At 34.4% G+C, this 21996-nt stretch overlaps 1 protein-coding gene across 8 annotated transcripts in view; it reads left to right on the plus strand.

Moving 5' to 3' along the window:
• Window positions 1–20833, plus strand: part of LOC137250776 (uncharacterized) — a 176226-nt gene extending 155393 nt beyond the window's left edge. For all 8 annotated transcript variants that reach the window (XM_067784209.1, XM_067784217.1, XM_067784215.1 and 5 more), the window contains exon 10: window positions 15654–20833. The gene's annotated coding sequence lies outside the window, so the exon portion shown is untranslated. The remainder of the gene's footprint in view (window positions 1–15653) is intronic.
• Window positions 20834–21996: the final 1163 nt, after the last annotated feature.

Raw genomic sequence — 21996 nt, forward strand, 5'->3', positions numbered from 1 at the left:
TCGGATTGTTTTCTTATTTTAGATGATTCGTTCCGTCTTTCTCCAAAATTGCGAAACCACTTCAAGATTTGCTGAAGAAAAATGCCAATTATGATTTTGATGATAGGTGTATGGACGGTGTTTTAGTAATATATAACCCAAATAGAGAAATGGAACTTCATTGCGATGCTAGCTCGCACGGATTTGGAGCTGTTCCGCTCCAACGCCAGGAAGATGGTAAGCTTCATCCCGTATCTATTCAAAGACGGCCTCTGCTGCAGAAACTCGATATCATAGCTTCGAACTTGAAACTTTGGCTATAATTACGCTTTCCGACGGTTTCGGGTTTATTTAGAGGGGATTCCTTTTAAGATTGTCACTGATTGTAACTCTTTAACGATGACTTTAGAGCGCAAGCAAGTGAATGCCAGAATTGCTCGTTGGACGTTGGAGCTTGAAAATTATAATTATACTATCCAACATCACAAGGGCTCGTCTATGGGTCACGTTGATGCTCTTAGTCGTTGTCATCTTGCCGCAGTTGACGTTGATGGAGTAGAATTTATGATTCAAATTGCTCAAGAGCGGGACGACAGCATAAAATCTATACGATCTCGTATTGAAGTAGCCGAAGTTGAGGGTTTGGATCTGAATGACGGTCTACTATATAAAATTGGGGATAATTCCGAAAGGCTTTTGTACGTCCCAAGAGAAATGGAAGATAATGCTATTAGACTGATGCATGAAAAGGTATTATTGGTTTCCTAATCTGAAACAAAAGGTAGAAAAGTTCATTCGCAATTGTTTGAAATGTCTAATGTATGCGGTGCCTATCCGTGCAAAGGAAAGAAAGTTACACAGCATTCCAAGAATCTTGTACCATTCCATACGATTCACATCGATTATTTTGGTCCTCTGCCGTCTCTTAATAAGTCTAAGAGGAAGCATATCTTAGTCATTGTGGATGCTTTTACGAAATTCGTAAAATTATATCCTACAAATTCTACCAGTAGTCGTGAAGTAATATGTGCCCTTGAGAAGTATTTTTCTTATACAGCCGTCCTGACCGCATTATTAGTGACCGTGGTACTTGTTTTAGTTCCATGGAGTTTCAAAACTTCATGGTAAAGAAAAATATCAGTCATGTGAAGGTGTCGACCGCTTCACCACAAGCAAATGGACAGGTGGAGCGTGTCAACCGAACTTTGATAGTAATGCTAGGTAAGCTCACAAATCCAGTCGATCATTCCGATTGGTGTAGTAAACTAACGGAAGTAGAGTATGCCATTAATAATTCCGTGCATGGAACAACTGGTAAAACGCCAAGTCAGCTTCTTTTTGGGATCGAGCAGAATGGTACAATTATTGACGAAAATACCGAATATTTTGCTGCTAAAAATGAAGTCGGACGTAGCTTACAAAATTTGCGAGATGAAGCAGAACAAGTCATAGAGAAAAGGCAGGCCTACGATTTGGCGTATTTTCTCAAAAATAGCACCGATGCAAAGAAATATGAAGTTGGCGATTTTGTTGTTATACGAAATGTAGACACGACAGTTGGAACCAATAAGAAATTTGTACCACACTATAACGGTCCATACGTTGTGCATAAAGTCTTAGGGCATGACAGATATGAAATCCGAGATATAGAAAATTGTCAGCTTACTCAGGTACCCTATGATGGTGTGATAGAAGCAAATAGGATGAGGAAATGGCTTAGCAAACCAGCTGTAGTAACGTCACCGGAATAGCAGTAAAGTATTTCATAAGTTACAATTGTAAATATAGTTCATATTAATGTTGTAAATATAACTAGAGTTAAGCTATAATCGTGGTCGATTAAATATCAGGTTGGACGAGCTGTAAACTCCTTTATATGTGAACAGACCCTAATTGTGATCCATAAGATTATTTATCGATTGTAAGTGTTCATTGTTATCGATTAGTATATAAGCAAGTACGCATCGTTAGTTTTTAAAAATAAAAGAAACTGTTCGCTATCACCCGAGTTTGTATCGTGTATTTATTTATCGCAAGAAAACCAAGCCATCCCAGCTTAAAAGTACCAATCGTATTTTGTAACACTATTAAGCACACAAAAAAAACAACAACAGCATTTCAAGTATACAGCTGGGTATGTAATGTTCGGTTTCACCCGAACTTAGACTTCCTTACTTGTCACGTAAAATGATTTTTCTCCAATTTCCTTTATTGACTACAAAATAAGTTTGTCAAATAAAAAACACACTGATACACTAACAACATATATTTTTTATTTGGCACAACAAATGCATTTCGGACAGACCTGCTGTCCATCATCAGCGACGCGCTACTAAAACAAAGGAGTCAAGAATATAAACAAAATAGAAAATATTAGCAATATTATATCAATTACAAAACAACGCACATATGTATGTATTAAACTAAAGAAAAAAGAGGGGAATTTATGTTCCCGTTGTCAGCATTCATGGCAATCTTGGTTTTTGTATATATATTATTTATTATATTAGCAATATTATATCAATTACAAAACAACGCACATATGTATGTATTAAACTAAAGAAAAAAGAGGGGAATTTATGTTCCCGTTGTCAGCATTCATGGCAATCTTGGTTTTTGTGATGTAGAGAGATTCGTAAGCGTCTAACTTTCTGTTGTTGTGCACCGCTTTTATTAAATGAAGACTCTCTTCTACAGTGCCGATGCTGTGCTTTGTTGAGCTGTCGTCATTTGTCGTGTGAATATGCGCTGCTACTGCAGACCGATGAATTTGTTTATTGTTGGCGTGCTTTTCGTGTTCTTTGAAACGAACAGAGATTTGCCTTCTAGTTTGTCCAACATATTTTGCATCGCAACCCAGGCAGCTAATTTGGTAAATGCCGCTACGCTCAAGCATTGGGACAGTATCTTTTGTGGGGCCCAAAATGTTTTTCAATTTGTTGTTGTTTGTATATACGATTTTCATTTCATTCTTTTCAAATATGTTCGTTAAATTATTGGTGATAGCAGGAAAATAACTAAATGGTATGCGTGCTAATTTGTTTGTTTTAATTTCTTTATTTTGAGCGAAGAGAGTAGTTAAATTGTTTTTGTAGTGTAAGTTGGAATGTTTTTTTATTAGTTTATCGATGAGTTTCTTGTCAAAGCCATTGGTAGTTGCGATATCAATAATTTTTGTATACTCGTTTTTATAATTGATTACGGAGAGTGGTAAATTCACAAGGCGATAAACCAATGAATGAAATGCAGCTATTATTGCATTGTCATCGGGTTTTGAACTATATTCCAAGTTTGAAGCTTGTAGTTTTTGGGGAAGTTACTTAAATTTTAATTACAAAATTCGTACGGCCCGGCCTGTCAAGTCAAGCTAAATAAAACCGTTTAATAACAAGTAAGGAAGGATAAGTTCGGGTGTAACCGAACATTACATACTCGGTTGAGAGCTATGGAGACAAAATAAGGGAAAATCACCATGTAGGAAAATGAACCAAGGGTAACCCTGGAATGTGTTTGTATGACATGTGTATCAAATGGAAGGTATTACAAAGTATTTTAAAAGGGAGTGGGTAATAGTTCTATAAGTGAACGCCATTTAGGGATATCGCCATAAAGGTGTACCAGGGCTGACCCTAGAATTTGTTTGTACGATATGGGTGTCAAATGAAAGGTGTTAATGAGTATTTTAAAAGGGCGTGGGTATTAAATGAAAGGTGTTAATGAGTATTTTAAAAGGGAGTGGGCCTTAGTTCTATAGGTGGACGCCTTTTCGAGATATCGCCATAAAGGTTGCCCAGGGGTGACTCTATAATGTGTGTATACGATATGGGTATCAAATTAAAGGTATTAATGAGGGTTTTAAAAGGGAGTGGTGGTAGTTGTATATGTGAAGGCGTTTTCGAGATATCGACCAAAATGTGGACCAGGGTGACCCAGAACATCATCTGTCGGGTACCACTAATTTATTTATATATGTAATACCACGAACGGTATTCCTGCCAAGATTCAAAGCCCTTGATTTCGCCCTGCAGAACTTTTTCATTTACTTCTACTTATTATGGTAGGTGTCACACTCATTTTACAAATTTTCTTTCTAAAGTTATATTTTGCGTCAATAAACCAATACAATTACCATGTTTCATCCCTTTTTTCGTATTTGGTATAGAATTATGGCATTTTTTTAATTTTTCGTAACTTTCGATATCGAAAAAGTGGCGTGGTCATGGTCGGATTTCGTCCATTTTTTACACCAATACAAAGTGAGTTCAGATAAGTACGAGAACTGAGTTTAGTAAAGATATATCGATTTTTGCTCAAGTTGTCGTATTAACGGCCGAGCAGAAGGACAGACGGACGACTGTGTAAAAAAACTGGGCGTGGCTTCACCCTATTTCGCCCTTTTTCACAGAAAACTGTTATCGTCCTAGAATCTAAGCCCCTACCTAATTTCACAAGGATTTGTAAATTTTCGTTCGACTTATGGCATTAAAAGTATCCTAGACAAATTAAATGAAAAGGGTGGAGCCACACCCATTTTGAAATTTTCTTTTATTTTTGTACATTATCATTACTGGAGTCGAATGTTGACATAATTTACTTATATACTGTAAAGATATTGAATTTTTTGTTAAAATTTTACTTTAAAAAAATTTTTTTTTTAAAGTGGGCGTGGTCGTTCTTCGATTTTGCAAATTTTTATTAAGCATACATATAGTAATAGGAGTAAAGTTCCTGCCAAATTTCATCATGATATCTTCAACGACTGCCAAATTACATCTTGCAAAGCTTTTAAATTACCTTCTTTTAAAAGTGGGCGGTGCCACGCCCATTGTCCAAAATTTTACTAATTTTCTATTCTGCTTCATAAGGTCAAGACACCTACCAAGTTTCATCGCCTTGTCTGTCTTTGACAATGAATTATCGAATTTTTTCTCGTTTTCGAAATTTTCGGTATCGAAAAAGTGGGCGTGATTATAATCCGATATCGTTCATTTTAAATAGCGATCTGAGATGAGTGCCCAGGAACCTACATACCAAATTTCATCAAGATACCTCAAAATTTACTCAAGTTATCGTGTTAACGGACAGGCGGACGGACGGACATGGCTCAATCAAATTTCTTTTCGATACTGATGATTTTGATATATGGAAGTCTATATCTTATCTCGATTCCTTTATACCTGTACAACCAACCGTTATCCAATCAAAGTTAATATACTCTGTGAGCTCTGCTCAACTGAGTATAAAAAGGTTTTGATTGTACCAGGTTGTGACAAACTTTTCTTTCCGGAAAGTGGACCAAATGCTTGCAAATGATACCCCATATGAGCGATTTACCATATTTAACTTTCACTCGAGAATAATTGATGTTTCTTTGCCATAAAACAGACGGTTCTATCTTCTCTTAATAATTAAAAAATTATATTTATACTTTTAATATATTGTGTTTTGTGAATCTATATTTCTCAGCTGACGAGTTTCTCTGTATCTGAGCGGTTTTAGATCTCGGCGCTTAAGAAGCCACTGCCTCGCAAAGACTCGGTAACAAAAAAATTATAAATAACACATAAATAGGAATTAGGGTACAAAAAAAATAACAGGATTAGCCTGGTTTCATCGAGCCACTTGAGGGCAGTGCGCTGCCACAACGTCCGAGAAAAAAAAACGCAAACGCATCTGAAAACGATAACAATATGCATCATATGTTGTTCAGTTTGTGGCAGTGAAAGTATTGTTTATGATAGTCGCACCAAATAATGCTAGCGAGTCCTAAGCAATATTTTCTTTTAGGCTTTTTGATACTATGCATCGTTCATTCGCTTACGAGTTATCCTGCAAATATTTTGCTAGTGACGTGCGATATTTAAATTATCTATCGCTGTTTGTTCGTGTACGAGCTTGTTTACAAGTTTTTCGCCATAAAAATAAAATGTCAATCTTCCTCTGTTCTCATATGAGCTTACTTTTACGGTGCGAGGGACCGAACTATTCCAATAAATCGAATTTGCTGAAATTCGGTACAGGAGTACCCATTTGACCAGGTCATATTTGTGGAACATATGTATGTATCTTTGCGGGAAGTGAAGCAGAAAAATTAATTAGTAGTGACAAGAAAAGGTCAAAGAAGAGCGTTACGTTCGCGACAATATAAAATGGATAAATTATGGGGAACTCATTTCCATACCATAAACTGTAAAATTGTCCCACTAAACTCACCAAAACCACCTTACCATTCTAAATTTGAAATTGCATCTATTGATACTGCTATCAAAGAATAAACACTTCTTAACCCCTTTCTGATTTATTGGCATTTTAAAATATTACGGTCGCGATATTAGTTTTTTGAGTGTATATTGCTCCATATTTCCACAACGAAATGCATGCTATCCTGATAGTGTGAACAACTAATACTGATATTTTATGGTCATCCAGGTCCAAACTTAACCTTTCTTAATGAAATTTGATATTGTAATATTTAGATGATGTTTGACACGTATGCAAAGAATTACATTTGCAAAACAATTTAAGTTCTCATGCTATTAAACTTTTCCCCTTTTCCAGTAAGGTCGCAATACCGTTTCTTTAAAGTTTAGATATTTATTGTGAGTCATACATTCTTGCATAGGTCTTGAGATTTGTTTCGAATTATGGAAAATATGTTGAATTCACTGCCGCTTAATTTGATGCAAAAGGGCAAAAAATAATAATGTAACGAATTTAGGGAAATTCCGCTTATTTGAAACCTTCTGTTAACTTTCGAATCACTAAACTGTTGAATAAGTGACTCCAATATTCAGTAATGCAAAGTGGTCTTTATTAGACTACTTTTAGAGTACTTCACATTAACACTTATACTTCACAACTAATTGTGTGTTTAAATCAAACCGATCCCTGACTACTCAGCTTGCGCTGCTTTTATACTCTCCATTGCTTCATTCGCATATTTCTACTAAGGTCTAGTAATTTCTCGAACTTCATGCTTGGTAACCATCCATATACATACATGTATATTTGTAGTTTGTAGCCATATGCGTGTGTATATGTGAGTACAACTTTGGCTGATGATTACATGTGTTTGTTTTTGGACAGTGCAAGCAGGAATTTGATAATTTCAAAGGGGTCTGATCTCGTGGAAACTCCCATATATCTTATACGTAAAGGTTAATGCGGTTTAAAACAAAGATATTGAAATCGGCAGGCAAGGCGCGGCAGATATTCCATATTTGGTATGGAGAGAGGTAGAGGGAGTAGTAGTGAGAGTGAGAGCGGTACTTGGAATGGGAATGGGTTCGGGAATTGGAAAAGGAAACTGATATGAATACACAACGGGATTTTTTATCACCCATCGCAGTTGTTCATATTATTTATGAACAATTTGCAATATAGCTGTGAAAACGGGGTTTTACTCTTCTGTGTTTTTTTCCTATAGAAGATGATACTGAATATAAGCCGGCGATAAAGTGGAAGGCCGGAATATAAAGTTCTAAGTCAATAACAGGTTTTGGGGAAATTATTCATTTTTATACTCAGCGTGCTTTGCACACAGAGTATATTAACTTTGATTGGATAACGGTTGGTTGTACAGGTATAAAGGAATCGAGATAGATATAGACTTCCATATATCAAAATCATCAGTATCGAAAAAATTTGATTGAGCCATGTCCGTCCGTCCGTTAACACGATAACTTGAGTAAATATTGAGATATCTTCACCAAATTTGGTACACGAGCTTATCTGGGCCCAGAATAGATTATAGATTGGTATTGAAAATGAGCGAAATCGGATGATAACCACGCCCACTTTTTATATATATAACACTTTGGAAAACACAAAAACCTGATTATTTAGTAAATAATATGCCTAGAATGTTGAAATTTGACGTGTGGACTGATTTTGAGACTCGATAAAAATTTGAAAAAAAAAATTTAAATGGGCGTGGCACCGCCAACTTGTGACAAAATCAATTTTACAAATATTATTAATCATAAATCAAAAATCGTTTAACCTATCGTAACAAAATTCGGCATGGAGGTTGCCTTTACTATAAGGAATGCTTTGAAAAAAAAATTAACGAAATCGGTTAAGGACCACGCCCACTTTTATATAAAAGATTTTTAAAAGGGTCGTGGACGAATAAAATAAGCTACATCTTTGTAAAAAAGAGCTTTATATCAATGGTATTTCATTTCCCATGAGGATTTATAACAATAAATAGGAAAACTTCAATTTTAAACAAGTAAGGAAGGCTAAGTTCGGGTGTAACCGAAGATACATGTTCAGCTGAGAGCTATAGAGACAAAATAAGGGAAAATCACCATGTAGGAAAATGAACCTAGGGTAACCCTGGAATGTGTTTGTATGACATGCGTTCAAATGGAAGGTATTACAAAGTATTTTAAGAGGGAGTGGGCCATAGTTCTATAGGTGGACGCCTTTTCGAGATATCGCCATAAAGGTGAACCAGGGGTGACTCTAGAATGCGTTTGTACAATATTGGTATCAAACGAAAGGTGTTAATGAGTATTTTAAAAGGGAGTGGGCCTTAGTTCTATGGATGGAGGCCTTTTCGAGATATCGCCATAAAGGTGGACCAGGGGTGATTTTAGAATGCGTTTGTACAATATTGGTATCAAACGAAAGGTGTTAATGAGTATTTTAATAGGGAGTGGGCCTTAGTTCTATACGTGCACGCCTTTTCCAGATATCGCCATAAAGGTGGACCAGGGGTGACTCTATAATGTGTTTGTACGATATGCGTATCAAATTAAGGTTATTAATGAGGGTTTTAAAAGGCAGTGGTGGTAGTTGTATATGTGAAGGCGTTTTCGATATATCGAGCAAAATGTGGACCAGGGTAACCCAGAACATCATCTGTCGGGTACCTTTAATTTATTTATATATGTAATACCACGAACAGTATTCCTGCCATGATTCCAAGGGCTTTTGATTTCGCCCTGCACATTTTTTTCATTTTCTTCTACTTAATATGCTAGATGTCACACCCATTTTACAAAGTTTCTAAAGTTATATTTTGCGTCAATAAACCAATCCAATTACCATGTTTCATCCCTTTTTTTCGTATTTGGTATAGAATTATGGGATTTTTTTAATTTTTCGTAATTTTCGAAATCGAAAAAGTGGGCGTGGACATAGTCGGATTTCGACCATTTTTTACACCAATACAAAGTGAGTTCAGATAAGTACGTGAACTGAGTTTAGTAAAGATATATCGATTTTTGCTCAAGTTATCGTGCTAACGGCCGAGCGGAAGGACAGACGGTCGACTGTGTATAAAAACTGAGCGTGGCTTTAACCGATTCCGCCCTTTTTCACAGAAAACAGTTATCGTCCTAGAATCTAAGCCCATACCAAATTTCACAAGGATTGGTAAATTTTGGTTCGACTTATGGCATTAAAAGTATCCTAGACAAATTAAATGAAAAAGGGCGGAGCCACGCCCATTTTGAAGTTTTCTTTTATTTTTGGTATTTTGTCGCACCATATCATTACTGGAGTTGAATGTTGACATAATTTATTTATATACTGTAAAGATATTAAATTTTTTGTTAAAATTTGACTTAAAAAATTTTTTTTTAAAGTGGTCGTGGTCGTTCTCCGATTTTACTAATTTTTATTAAGCATACATATAGTAATAGGAGTAAAGTTCCTGCCAAATTTCATCATGATATCTTCAACGACTGCCAAATTACAGCTTGCAAAACTTTTAAATTACCTTCTTTTAAAAGTGGGCGGTGCCACGCCCATTGTCCAAAATTTTACTAATTTTCTATTCTGCGTCATAAGTTCAACTCATCTAGCAAGTTTCATCGCTTTATCCGTCTTTGGTAATGAATCATCGCACTTTGTGTTTTTCGAAATTTTCGATATCGAAAAAGTGGGCGTGGTTATTTTCCAATTTCGTTCATTTTAAATAGCGTTCTGAGATGAGTGCCCAGGAACCTACATATCAAATTTAAACAAGATACCTCAAAATTTACTCAAGTTATCGTGTTAACGGACGGACGGACATGGCTCAATCAAATTTTTTTTCGATACTGATGATTTTGATATATAGTACCCGTACAACCAACCGTTATCCAATCAAAGTTATTATACTCTGTGAGCTCTGCTCAACTGATTATAAAAATGCGCGTGACACCGCCCCTTTTACGACTAAGCAATTTTCTATGTTTCGGGAGCCATAACTCGAAGAAAAATTAACGGACCGTAATAAAATTGGGTAGATACACAATTTTTCCCTATAGCAGGAAATATTTCTAAAAAATGGACGAGATCGGTTAAAGACCACGCCCACTTTTATATAAAAGATATTTAAAAGGGTCGAAGACGAAAATAATAAGCTATATCTTAGCAAAAAATAGTTTTGAATCAATGATATTTCACTTATCAAGTTTTACTGTAAGAGGAAATGGGGAGACATTTTTTTTTTAAACGGGCAGTGCCACGTGTTATGTAGAAAAGTAATTTATCTGAAATGAAATGTACAATTGAAGTTAACGCTGAGCATATAAGGTTCGGTTACATCCGAACTTAGACACCTTTACTTGTTTCTTTTCCCTTGGCACGTTAAATAAAACAATTGTGCTGTAATGTGAGCTGACAGCGAAAGGTAGGAGCAAGAATTCCACCCCGTTGGCCGAATAGCAAAAGCCGGATTTACACTATGCTTACTAAAAAAAATATTGCATGCTACAATAACCTGAAAATTCAATTCGTCCGCAGCTAGCGGCTGAGCATGGACCTATGGCACACGGTAACGCTAGTTACTCTACACCAAATATTTTGCTCATTAAAACTTAAATAACATCTGGCTGTCAGGTGATGTTTATCAGTAATTCCTTTATTTATTGAACTGAAAAGCAAACAAAACAAAGCTAACAAAATATTAATTGACGCTTTTATTGTGTTGTGTGAATAAAAAATAAGCAAACGTTGTTTCTTCAAGTTATCACAAAATCGTATGAAAAACAACTTCAAAATTAAAGCTAAATCTATTTAAAGCAAATGCTAAGTTTTTTTATTTAATTTGCTCATTGTCTTGCAATTTTGAATAAATAGTCTTAATGAATAGACAAACAAAATTCAATGTGTCTTTTCCAAGTAATTTCTTTTGTGCGCATAAAATTTGGAGTAATAATTTTTCGTATAAAAGCACTGTTGGTGACAAATCTTTTACAGTTATATATTAAACTTCGATTAACTTTGTCTCTAAATAGAAATGAGCGCTCTTACGTTTTTACTAGCTGCCCTAGTAGCTTTGGTGTTGATGGTGAACGAGGTTTCATCAAACAGTGATCGCCAAACTGACCTTGCAAAGGATCCTTCTCAACTTGGTAAGGACCATAATCAACTACGAGATGGTCCTGCTGCTGTTATTGTAGCTGACAGCAAATTTGGCGCTGCAAATTTTAGAGGTTGTTTTCCATTTAAACGTGGTTCACGTAAAATAGGTGGTAAAGGTGGCGCAGGTGGTAAAAGTGGTGGTGGAAATAGTAAAAGTGGACAATCTTCGCAACCACCAAAATCACCCAAGAAAGTGACTTGGAGTGCCGACACGTATACACAAAATGAACCATCTTCATCTCCATCATCACCAAAGGAAATTATGAAATAAATGAAATCCCATACTGACAAAGTCGTACGTGTCGTGAATACGAAAATTTAAAGCTTCTGTAAATTTAAATGAATAAATCTAAACCGTGTTATTAAAACTAAATCGTTTATCGTTCATTTATTTATAATGGTTTAGTTTCCGTCGTTAATTGTCAAATCGTAAGTAAGTGACAATTGTATAGAATAAAAATGTTCTTATAAAAAAATAATTGGTACGTGTACTTTCGTACGCGCCTGAGAATTTATATTTATTTTTCTCATTAAAAAGTGATTTAAATTGTATGTAATCAATTAATTACAACAAAATAATAAAAGAACTGGAAAAAATAGTCAATAGTTGTTGAATTCCTGAAATATGCAATTTTCGAAAAATATTTTGAGATCGGGTGATTTCCAACCGACATCCGACATAGGATACTTCACTCAGCAGGCGCAATGAACTCACAAAACAAATTTAAAAAAGCTGATTGTCTCAGAACTGCATATTCCGGCCTTGAAGAGTGAACGAATGTGGTGTCTTGCTACACAGGAATTAAAAATAAATAAATGTAAGGCGCGATAACCTCCGAAGAGATTTCAGGGCGAGCTTCTCTTCCGATTTGCGTCGTGCTCCTTTTAATTATTCCTACAAATTGGCAGGACGGTACCTACTTGTTTTATGCCGACTCCGAACAGCATCTGCAAGGCAGATGAGTTCTCACTGAGAGCTTTTCATGGCAAAAATACACTCAAACACTGCCGAGGGACGACCCCGCTTAGAAAAATTGCCTTCTAATTGAAAAACCTTGTTTCTAAAACTTTGATGTTGCTTTGCACGGGGCGAGAACCCAGGATATGCGATGTGGTAGGCGGAGCACGCTACCATCACACCACAGCACCGGCCACAGGAATTATTTACCTATTTATTCTGAAACTTCGAAAAGCTCTTTTCCGTTTAAGTATTCACGATTATTCAACGATTAGTTCCGGATAAACCGTTAATTTGGAATACTCTGAATACGTTCGTTTGATATTAGGCACGGGGTCCCAATGTTCCAAATAAGTATATAAATTATCCAAATATAAAAACGATTGAATAAGTTGACTCAATGAGTAAAACATTTCCAATGCTGTTTTAAAATGAGTCGATTTTCTTGTCCGGTTTTTGACGTTCAATCATGAATTTAAATTTCGATTTAGGTTTCGTATGTTCGAAGGCTAGTTTTCCTACAAACTTCCTTTGTTCAGCCGCACGAAAAACGTAATACTAAGAAAGTATGCAGCTCAGCCCGTATCGCGCAATTGTAAATTGTTTGCCTCCTATTTCTATTACTAAAATATTTTCCTAACATTTGCGAAGAAACAACACAGTTAATGGATGCCAGTATGATTTGGGAGCAAGATGTCTGCAATTGTCAAAAATGTTGTCAGCCGCAAACCTCTTGAGATTGAATCATGCCTAATCGCACTGTTTTCTTAATAACAGGTATCTGCTCCATATTTTGTATAACTTTGCCTCTATTGGGCATGGCTTTTATTAATTTTTGGCAGGTTTCGAACGTAGCACTCCGTAACCATCCGAATCTTTCGTCTTCTGCGAAAATTGCTCCTTGTTTTGAAATGAAAAGCATACCAATATTCTCCTAAGTTCGTAACAAAATTCGTTTTCATTTTCAAAATCTTGTAATGATAGAGAGAGAACTAAAGCTGTGTACTAGACTGGGTCGATTTATTAACCGATATCGCGCCATCGATTTTTCAAAAGGGTTTGGGCTCAGGAAAAAAAGTTCCACTACGCATACCCAAAAAAATAATTTTCGAGCCTGCGAAAAAAAATGGCGAAAGGGTCAGTTTTTCGACCAAAACACTCCCCAAAACCCAAAAAATATATATGTTGTAAAAACGTTGGCGATAACAGTTTTTTGAAAAAAAAAATATTTTTTGGGTTTTGGGGAGTGTTTTAGTCGAAAAATTTACCCTTTCGACATTTTTTTTTCGCAGCCTCGAAACTTATTTTTTTGGATATGGAACTTTTTTTCCTGAGCCCAAGGTGAATTCAGTTATTATCCCAACAGCTAATTGCTTGTTCTTGATAATTTTTCATACATAATTTTACCCCGGGCCCGGGGCTTTGTTTTGTACAAAAAGAGGAATAGAATATTGTCACGGATATTACCATCACTAAGTTATCCCATCGCTAAGGCGATGCTAAGGCCATGCCAAGCAGTATTTACGTTAATAATCAAATCAAGTATACACATGTATAAGGCAGCCCAGAGAGATGTCACACACAGATGCATTTACTTATACGCCTATGTGCGCGCGAGAGACTGTAAACTACAAACATTCACATCAATAATTCAATCTTTATGTATCTACATAAACGAATAAATAATTGCGTCTACACATATGTACGTATACGAGCAGCGGAGCGGCAATGCACAAACACATGCATATATCTTATCTCAGTGGTCACAAGAGAGGGCAATAATTTGTGCACGTAGTTGCGGCTGGCGATTTTGTAGCCGAAACAACTAGTAAGTTCTGGAAATCGAAGAGCCTAGAAGTATGCAGCGTAAACTATAAAAGCGGGGCAAGCGAGTAAGAAGTAATTCAGTTTGAGTTGAGCAATCAATCAGTTTGCTTAAGCACGCGATCTGGCGGCCAATAGTAGAGTTTCATTTGAGTTATTAATCAGTTTGGTTATTAAGCCAGCGAGTAGCAAAGTATAAGTGTTATTGTGAAGTACTTTAATAAAGGCCATTTTTCTATCATTCAATATTGGAGTTATTTATTCAACAGTTTAGTGATTCGAACTTAGCAGAGGATTTGCAGCAAATTCGTTACAATATATTGCCGCAGTGTTATATTTTTTTGAGTGAAGTGCTTTCATAATTGTATGTGTGTTTTTGCCGTTCTTTTGGTGTAGTCATCAGCCGAATTAGTACTCACGCATACACCCGCATATGGCTATAAGATAAACATAAACTACAAATATACATGTATATCGAAATTACCAAGTAGGAGATACTAGGACTATTCTAGAAGGCGAAACGTCTAGACCTTAGTAGAAATATGCAGACGAGACAACAGAGAGTATAAAAGCAGCGCAAGTTAAGGCATGACTAATCAGTTTGATTTAATCACGCTATCAGTTGTGAAGTACTCTCAAAGTAGTCTAATAAAGACCATTATGCATTATTGAATATTTGAGTTATTTATTCAACAGTTTAGCGATTCAAACGTTAGCAGAAGGTATGGAATAAGGGGGATTTCTCTAAATTCGTTACAATATTAATACTTTATGAAGAATACGTATATTTCTATGTAAGCATATTTACTTACATATATGTCGATCTCTATGAATGTGTAGATAAATTAAAGTTCGTAACTATATATTCATTGAATGTATGCATGTATACGCTTAAATATACATGTATATACAAATGCATATAAATATGTAAATGATGGTAATTTTGATTTTAAGAATTTGTTCGTTTTAGTAAAAAAATAAAAATTAACATATCGTAATGAAATTGTTTACACACCTTTTCCTTATAGTATAAAATATTTCTAGTAAAAATGGACCAAATCGGTTAAAGACCACGGCAACTTAGATATAAAACAAGTCTAAAAGGGTCGTAGACTAGAATAATAAGCTATAACTTAGCAAAAAATAGTTTTGAATCAACGATATCTCACTTATCAAGTTTTATTGTAAGAGGAAATGGGGAGATATTTTTCTTTTAAACGGGCGGTGCCACGAGAAATGAAAAAAAAGTACTTTATCTGAAATGAAATGTACAATTGAAGCTCACGCTGAGTATATAATGTTAGGTTACACCCGAACTTAGACACCTTTACTTGTTTTTTTTTTTTGTGTTGGGTCTAAAGTTTTCTTGAAGTAAAAAAGTAATTTCTGCGTTTTTCGAAGGAAGCCCCCAAAACATTGATATAGGCTTTAGGAATTCGAAATTAGAGCAATTATTTTGCTCTTCCTTTACGATATATAAAGACCGCAGCTAAGAAATTTATATATATTTTTTTAAATTTATATTTTGTAGGTGCTCCAACACGGCTCGCATCCCTGCGGATTTAAAGGCGTGAACAATGAAAAGCTAAAGTTATTTAAAAAAAAACTTCTCTGGCAGTTTTGGTATCAACAACAACAAGAACAAAACACTTCACCGCAGCAGATTCACATGAAAAATGAAAACATAAAAGAATAAATAAATGGAACGACGCACACATCATTTAAAAACGCGTCTAAAAAAAATATAAAAAGAAAAAAAATCAACAAAAAAAAATATGTGTATATGTGTATACAAATGTAAAAGAAATAATTCATGTTATAATTTTTTTTTTTTTGTAAATTTAGTTAGAGCAACAACTTTTAAATAGCTTATCGTTTTTTTTTTAATGTATAAACTTATTTAATGCCTTACATAATTTCTTTCCTTTTTTGTTAAATGTTGTAAACTATTCACACACCTGTACATATGTATAAATATGTATGTGCATGTATAGCCCTCCAAAGAACATAAAGAAACGTCGCGTGCATTAAAAAAAAATACTATTTAAATTCTTACACCTATATATAGTTAAATCCACATATTGTGCCAGCTGCTCGAGAGTGTATCAGAAAAAAGTAAATTTGTTTCGGAAAAGATCAAAAGTATTTTAGTTATGGTGTTTTCTTTTCTACACGAAAAAGTCGCCTTCACGCCAACCCTTCAAAAAGTTGTGTTCTGTTGTAAAATGAGCTTAGCCTCAATAGAGGGCATCATTATCTTTTCTCAACAACCTACCCCTAAAAATGGCCAAAAATGCAACATTACCTCGCTGCCATTGACGGTGCAGGAAACCGCCCTGTCAATTAGCTGATGAATCACACGAAGCTGAAGCGAATGCTATATATGTACGTATGTGTCGCATCATGCCTCACTCAAAAGCAATTTGCGATCACAGTTGACAGCGAACAACCACACGAACTGCATTTTTTGTAAAAATGGTTACAATTTTTGTTCTTTTCAAGTCATGCAGGGTAGCACTAAACATTTTAAGTGGCTACAATTTCACAGGGCGAAGTGAGAATCTTAAAAATGTTTACCCCTGAAAGTGGAAACATTTTCGTGCAGAAAAGAAATCACCATTAGTTTTGTGGTAAAACATTTGGATTATTTCTGAATTTCGATTCAAAATTTTCGGGAATACATTTTTGGCTTTCAGAAAATCCATTGTGCTCTTTTGAAACACATTTGCGCTTTTTTCTAAAATACTGTTGGAAATATGTAGCCCTTAACCAAAGGGGTGTAATGTCTAAATATGGAGAATTTGCATAGACTCGTTTTAAAGTAAACGGTAGCTTCTTTGTTTTCGATAGAGACAAAAAAAACGGCCTTTTACGGAGAAGATAAAATCTGCGTTTAATGCTCGCTTTTTATGCGTTAAGCGCAATACTTCAAAAAATGCTAAAAATCAAAACTATTTGATGTTTTGTATGTAAATACGCGCAATTTTTTTTTTTTAGCATTATGATTTTTCGAAGTTAATTTAAACATACAAAACAAAAATTTTGAAAACAACAAAAAAAAAATTTAATAAAACTTAAATGTAAAAAACACATTAAATCAAATAGAAAAAAAAAACAAAAAATGATAACATAAAACTCGAAAAAAACGTGCATAAAGAAACAAGTTAATAAAGTAGCTGCACGCGCAAAAGCAGCAAAGGGCAATGATGTCTTGTACATACACACACACACATGTTCGTTGCTTGACGGCAAAATATGGCACTAAAAAGCAGCATTGCAAAAAAGTAAGAAAAAAATCGGGTACATTAATAAAACGCTGCAAAATTTATTTAAAAAAAGGCATATGTATTTATGAGAAGAGAAATTTTAGTTGCAAAGTATTTACTTGTGAGAAAAAGTACCCGTCCCAAAAAAAAAATTATATTTCAAAAAAGTTAAACAAAATCTTCGTCTTTTCTTTTCTTTGCCCTTTGAGTGCAAACGCAGGAGCATATACGGCAAAATTACATTTTTTTTGTAAATTGTTAGATTTGTTGAGCTAAAAGGCTTCACAGATGAATAAAACTTATCTTTTTGTTTATAGTCAGTCGATCATACATATCGATATGTCCCTGATGATGACTTCAGATTGAAGTCGTAATATCGACCAAATTAATTATAAATGAATATAAAAAAAAAATAAGTTTTATTCATCTGTGAAGCCTTTTAGCTCAACAAATCTAACAATTTTTTTTTTGTTTTGCAGAGATTGAGTCATAAGCAAAAATCAATTTTTTTTCATTTTTCAAGGCTACCCTCTAAAGTATAAGTAAGGACCTGTGAAGTTCGAAATTGAACGTTTTGAATTTTATATTATAAATCAGGGTTGCGCGTATACAACATTTTTTGAATTGTTTACACTTTCATTGTAAACAATTGTAAACATTTACCAGCATATGCCACTTATATTGTAAACTGTCAAGTCAAACAGATCGATTTGAATGGTCCAAAAAGTTACTTTTTTATTTGTTATAAAATTAAAATTGACCAAAACAATGAAGAATCGGACAGTGAAAATGAATAAAAAATGTTAAAATACTAAATATTAAAGCGTATTTTTTATTATTTTTTTACAAGCTTGGAAATCTGTTTGAAAAATAGTGAAAATGCTTAATTAGTAGTAGATTGTTTCTGACTCATAAAAAAAAGCACAAAAATGAATTGTTTACGTAGACAATTAACTTGTAAACAATTACATTGTTTACATGTAAACAATTGCTGTAAACAGTTTACAGGCCCAACCCTGTTATAAATTAACGTAATATAAAAACAAAAAACTAAATTGATGGCCTTATTACCAATTTGTTTCAGTTGCATATATATATATATATCTATGTATATATATATATTTTTTTTTTATTTAATGCAAAATGTGTTATGGTAATTTTTTTACAACTGCTTATATAAACTTGAAAAGAAAAAAATTAAATATGAAAATGTATTACGAAGAAATACATACCTCGATACACCGAGAAATCACTTTTTTTCTTATGGCTCAATCTGTTCACAAAAAATGCTGTTGTTGTTGTTGTTGTTGTAGCGATTAGGTTACTCCCCGAAGGCTTTGGGGAGTGTTATCGATGTGATGGTCCTTTGTCGGATACAGATCCGATACGCTCCGGTAACACAGCACCATTAAGGTGCTGGCCCGACCATCTCGGGAACGATTTATATGGCCACATTAAACCTTCAGGCCATCCCTTCCTCCCCATCCCCCAAGTTCCATGAGGAGCTTGGGGTCGCCAGAGCCTCGTCTGTTAGTGAAACGGGATTCGCCGCTCGAAGGTGAGGTTGACAATTGGGTTGGAGAAGCTATATATTGCGCTACACAACCCCTTGAACCCCAAAAAAAATGCTGTTCGTGCTATACAGTGTAATTTATGAGTTAATAAATGTTCGAACGTTTGATGTAAACTAAGTCGTATATTAGAAAGTAGTTCCTGGACCTCCATGCTGTAATTGTCGAATTCATCTGAGTACACTGCAAACGTTTCTGAATGAACTTTTTTTTTTTATAAATTTTTCCTATTCGAAATTCGCATTTCAAATGCAAAAAAAAAAGTTACAAAATTAAAAAAAAAAAAAAACAATTGTGCAAATTTATTTTCGAATCGCGTTAAGCAATGGAGTTCCGTTCAGATAGTGAAATTCGATTAGCTGTACTCGACTATGACCGAAAGTTCGTTTTAAGAAAGGTATTCGAAGAGGTACAGTTACTTACATGAGTATACTGTAAACGTTTCTGAATGAACTATAGTTTTTTTTTATTAATTTTTCCTATTCATATCGAATTTCAAATGCAAAAGAATTTCAAAACTTAAAATAAAAACGATAGCTTAAAAATGCATTTTCGATTCGCGTTACGCAATGTGGTCGCGTTGAGATAGCAAAATTCGTTTAGCTGTATTCGACTATGGTCGAAAGTTCGTTTTTAGAAAAGTGTGCGAATAGGTACAGTTATGCAACATAAAGTAGTCGAACAAACTATTCGAGTAATAACGTGCGCGCTTGAAAAACTTTTCAATAACACATTAAATAAACGTACGAATTAATTTTTTCATTTCGATAGCTCTAGTAGTTTGCGCCCAATACTTTAAAAGCCGTTTAATTTAACATGAAAGCAAATTTAAAATATCCGATTATTTAAAAAAACGCCAACAAATTTGCATTTTAAGGCAAATAACGTAAACTTATTACCAAAATAGATTAGAAATTGTTTCTTTAATTTTTTTGCAACGAGCTAGTTCCACAGTAACAGAATATTTAGTATGCTATCGAGAAAACTATTTGGCAGTGTTATGAGTTCGAAAACAGAATTTTCGAGTTGTAGGCAAATTTATATGTAATTGGCAGTTTAATTTTTTTACAAACAGCTGTGAACATGAATTTTTCATTTTTTCGCAAACGTTTCTCAAATTGATTGACACAGTTTTCATTATGCTATTCATCCAAAAAAAAAATTTTTTTTAATTAACGAAAATAAATAACGTAAGAAAAAACTGACAAAATGTGCTATGGTATTTGCTGCTTTTTTTGTGTTCACAGCTGTACATGTATAATCTTTGTTATGTAAAATCGTCCGGAACTTGCGGCCGAAGAGCTTTTTTTTTTCTTATTCGTGCAGAATAATTTCAAAATTATACACGAAAGGAAAAATATTAACAAATTATGAGATTTCATTAAAATCTACTTTTGTTGAATATTAAAAAAAAAATTTTTTTTCGAAAATAATACATAACTTCTGTAAAATTTAAATGCATTCAATTGTAAAAATACCTTGTGTATTACGCATACAAAAACAAAATTATATATTAAAAATGTATGCCAAACTCAAAGTAGGTCAAATAAACCTCCTCCACCTTTCACAAAACTGGGAAAAATTCAAAAAAAAAAGTGTACAAAAGTTTGTTACAATGTAGTGTTGTTTTTCCACACTATATTAACACACAAAGCACTTCAAAATTTTCTTTATTTAAACGTTTAAAAGAATGGAAAAACAATGCATGAAAGCAAATTGTAAACACCAAACAAACTTTTTTTTTGGTGGATAGGCAATAAAAACATTTGTTCAACTTTAATGTATGTAATATACAAAACCAACAAACAAAAAGTGTAATAAATAAAGTAAAATAAACCATTGTTGGTTTAGCCTAAAATCCAACCAACCAAAAACGCATTTTATTATTTCGTCAGTCCTGGTACTCCCCTACTTTCGTTAAGAATGAGCGTGATTTCTTTAACGTAACCTATAAATCGATTCTCATACCTGGTTGTTGTAATCAAGCCTTGAAACCTGCAAATAAGTACCCATGTGCGTGTTGTTTTATATTTCAAAATCTCATGGTCGTCAGAAAATTTAGGGCCCAGTTTCTTTCAAAGTTTGTGGTGTTACGTGGGTTTTACTCTTCGAAGTTTTCGTAATCATATTTTTAGTTTGGATTTTGATTGCTTTAATCAAAGCTATGACGAAGTTAGTCCATCCTTTCTAAGATTGTGGCCACAATAATTTATCCAGCACACGGAGTTTTGAGTCCGAGATCTTTATTAAAAACTTAAAATGCTGCGCATTTGAATAGGTGCTCAGAAAATAAAAACCAGCGATACAGAAGTACATTTTATGCATTGCTCCTAAATGTATGCTACAGCATCATGTGGCGCCATTTTAAATATGGTATTCGTGTGGCTACAATATGCTGCGGATTTGAATAGGTACTCAGAAAATAAAAACCAACGACACAGGAAACACATTTTATGCCTTGCTCCTAAATGTATGCTACAGCATCATGTGGCGCCATTTTAAATATGACGTTCGTTTGGCTAATATTTGTACTATTATGCTGCGCATTTGAATAGGTGCTCAGAAAATAAAAACGAACGACACAGGAAATACATTTTATAAATTGCTCCTAAATGTATGCTACAGCATCATGTGGCGCTATTTTAAATATGACATTTCCTCCGAACGCTTTAACAATGTGTGCGTGCGAGCATTTGGGGGCAATGTATAATCTAGAAAATGGAAAGCCACCGATTAACACTAAATACTGTGCATTTAAACAGGTACGCTACATGAGATATCCGGTTTATCGACAACTGCATGCGACTTAGCCGATTATTGTGCATATTTCTTGAACCAAGCCAAAGTTTTTTTGTTGCATTGTATCGCCACCTACTTTTAGGTTTATAGATAACTACTATATCTCTTTAATAAAGCCAAATGACGAAATTTTTGTTTTTGCAGTATATATGTAGATACTTGTAGATTAATTCACATTTACAAAGTTCCATCTTTAACCTTTCAAGGCAAAATGCGAACTTATCGATTGTCTAAGCAT

Source organism: Eurosta solidaginis, chromosome 4, assembly GCF_040869045.1.
Source record: "Eurosta solidaginis isolate ZX-2024a chromosome 4, ASM4086904v1, whole genome shotgun sequence".
Taxonomy (NCBI): Eukaryota; Metazoa; Arthropoda; class Insecta; order Diptera; family Tephritidae; genus Eurosta; species Eurosta solidaginis.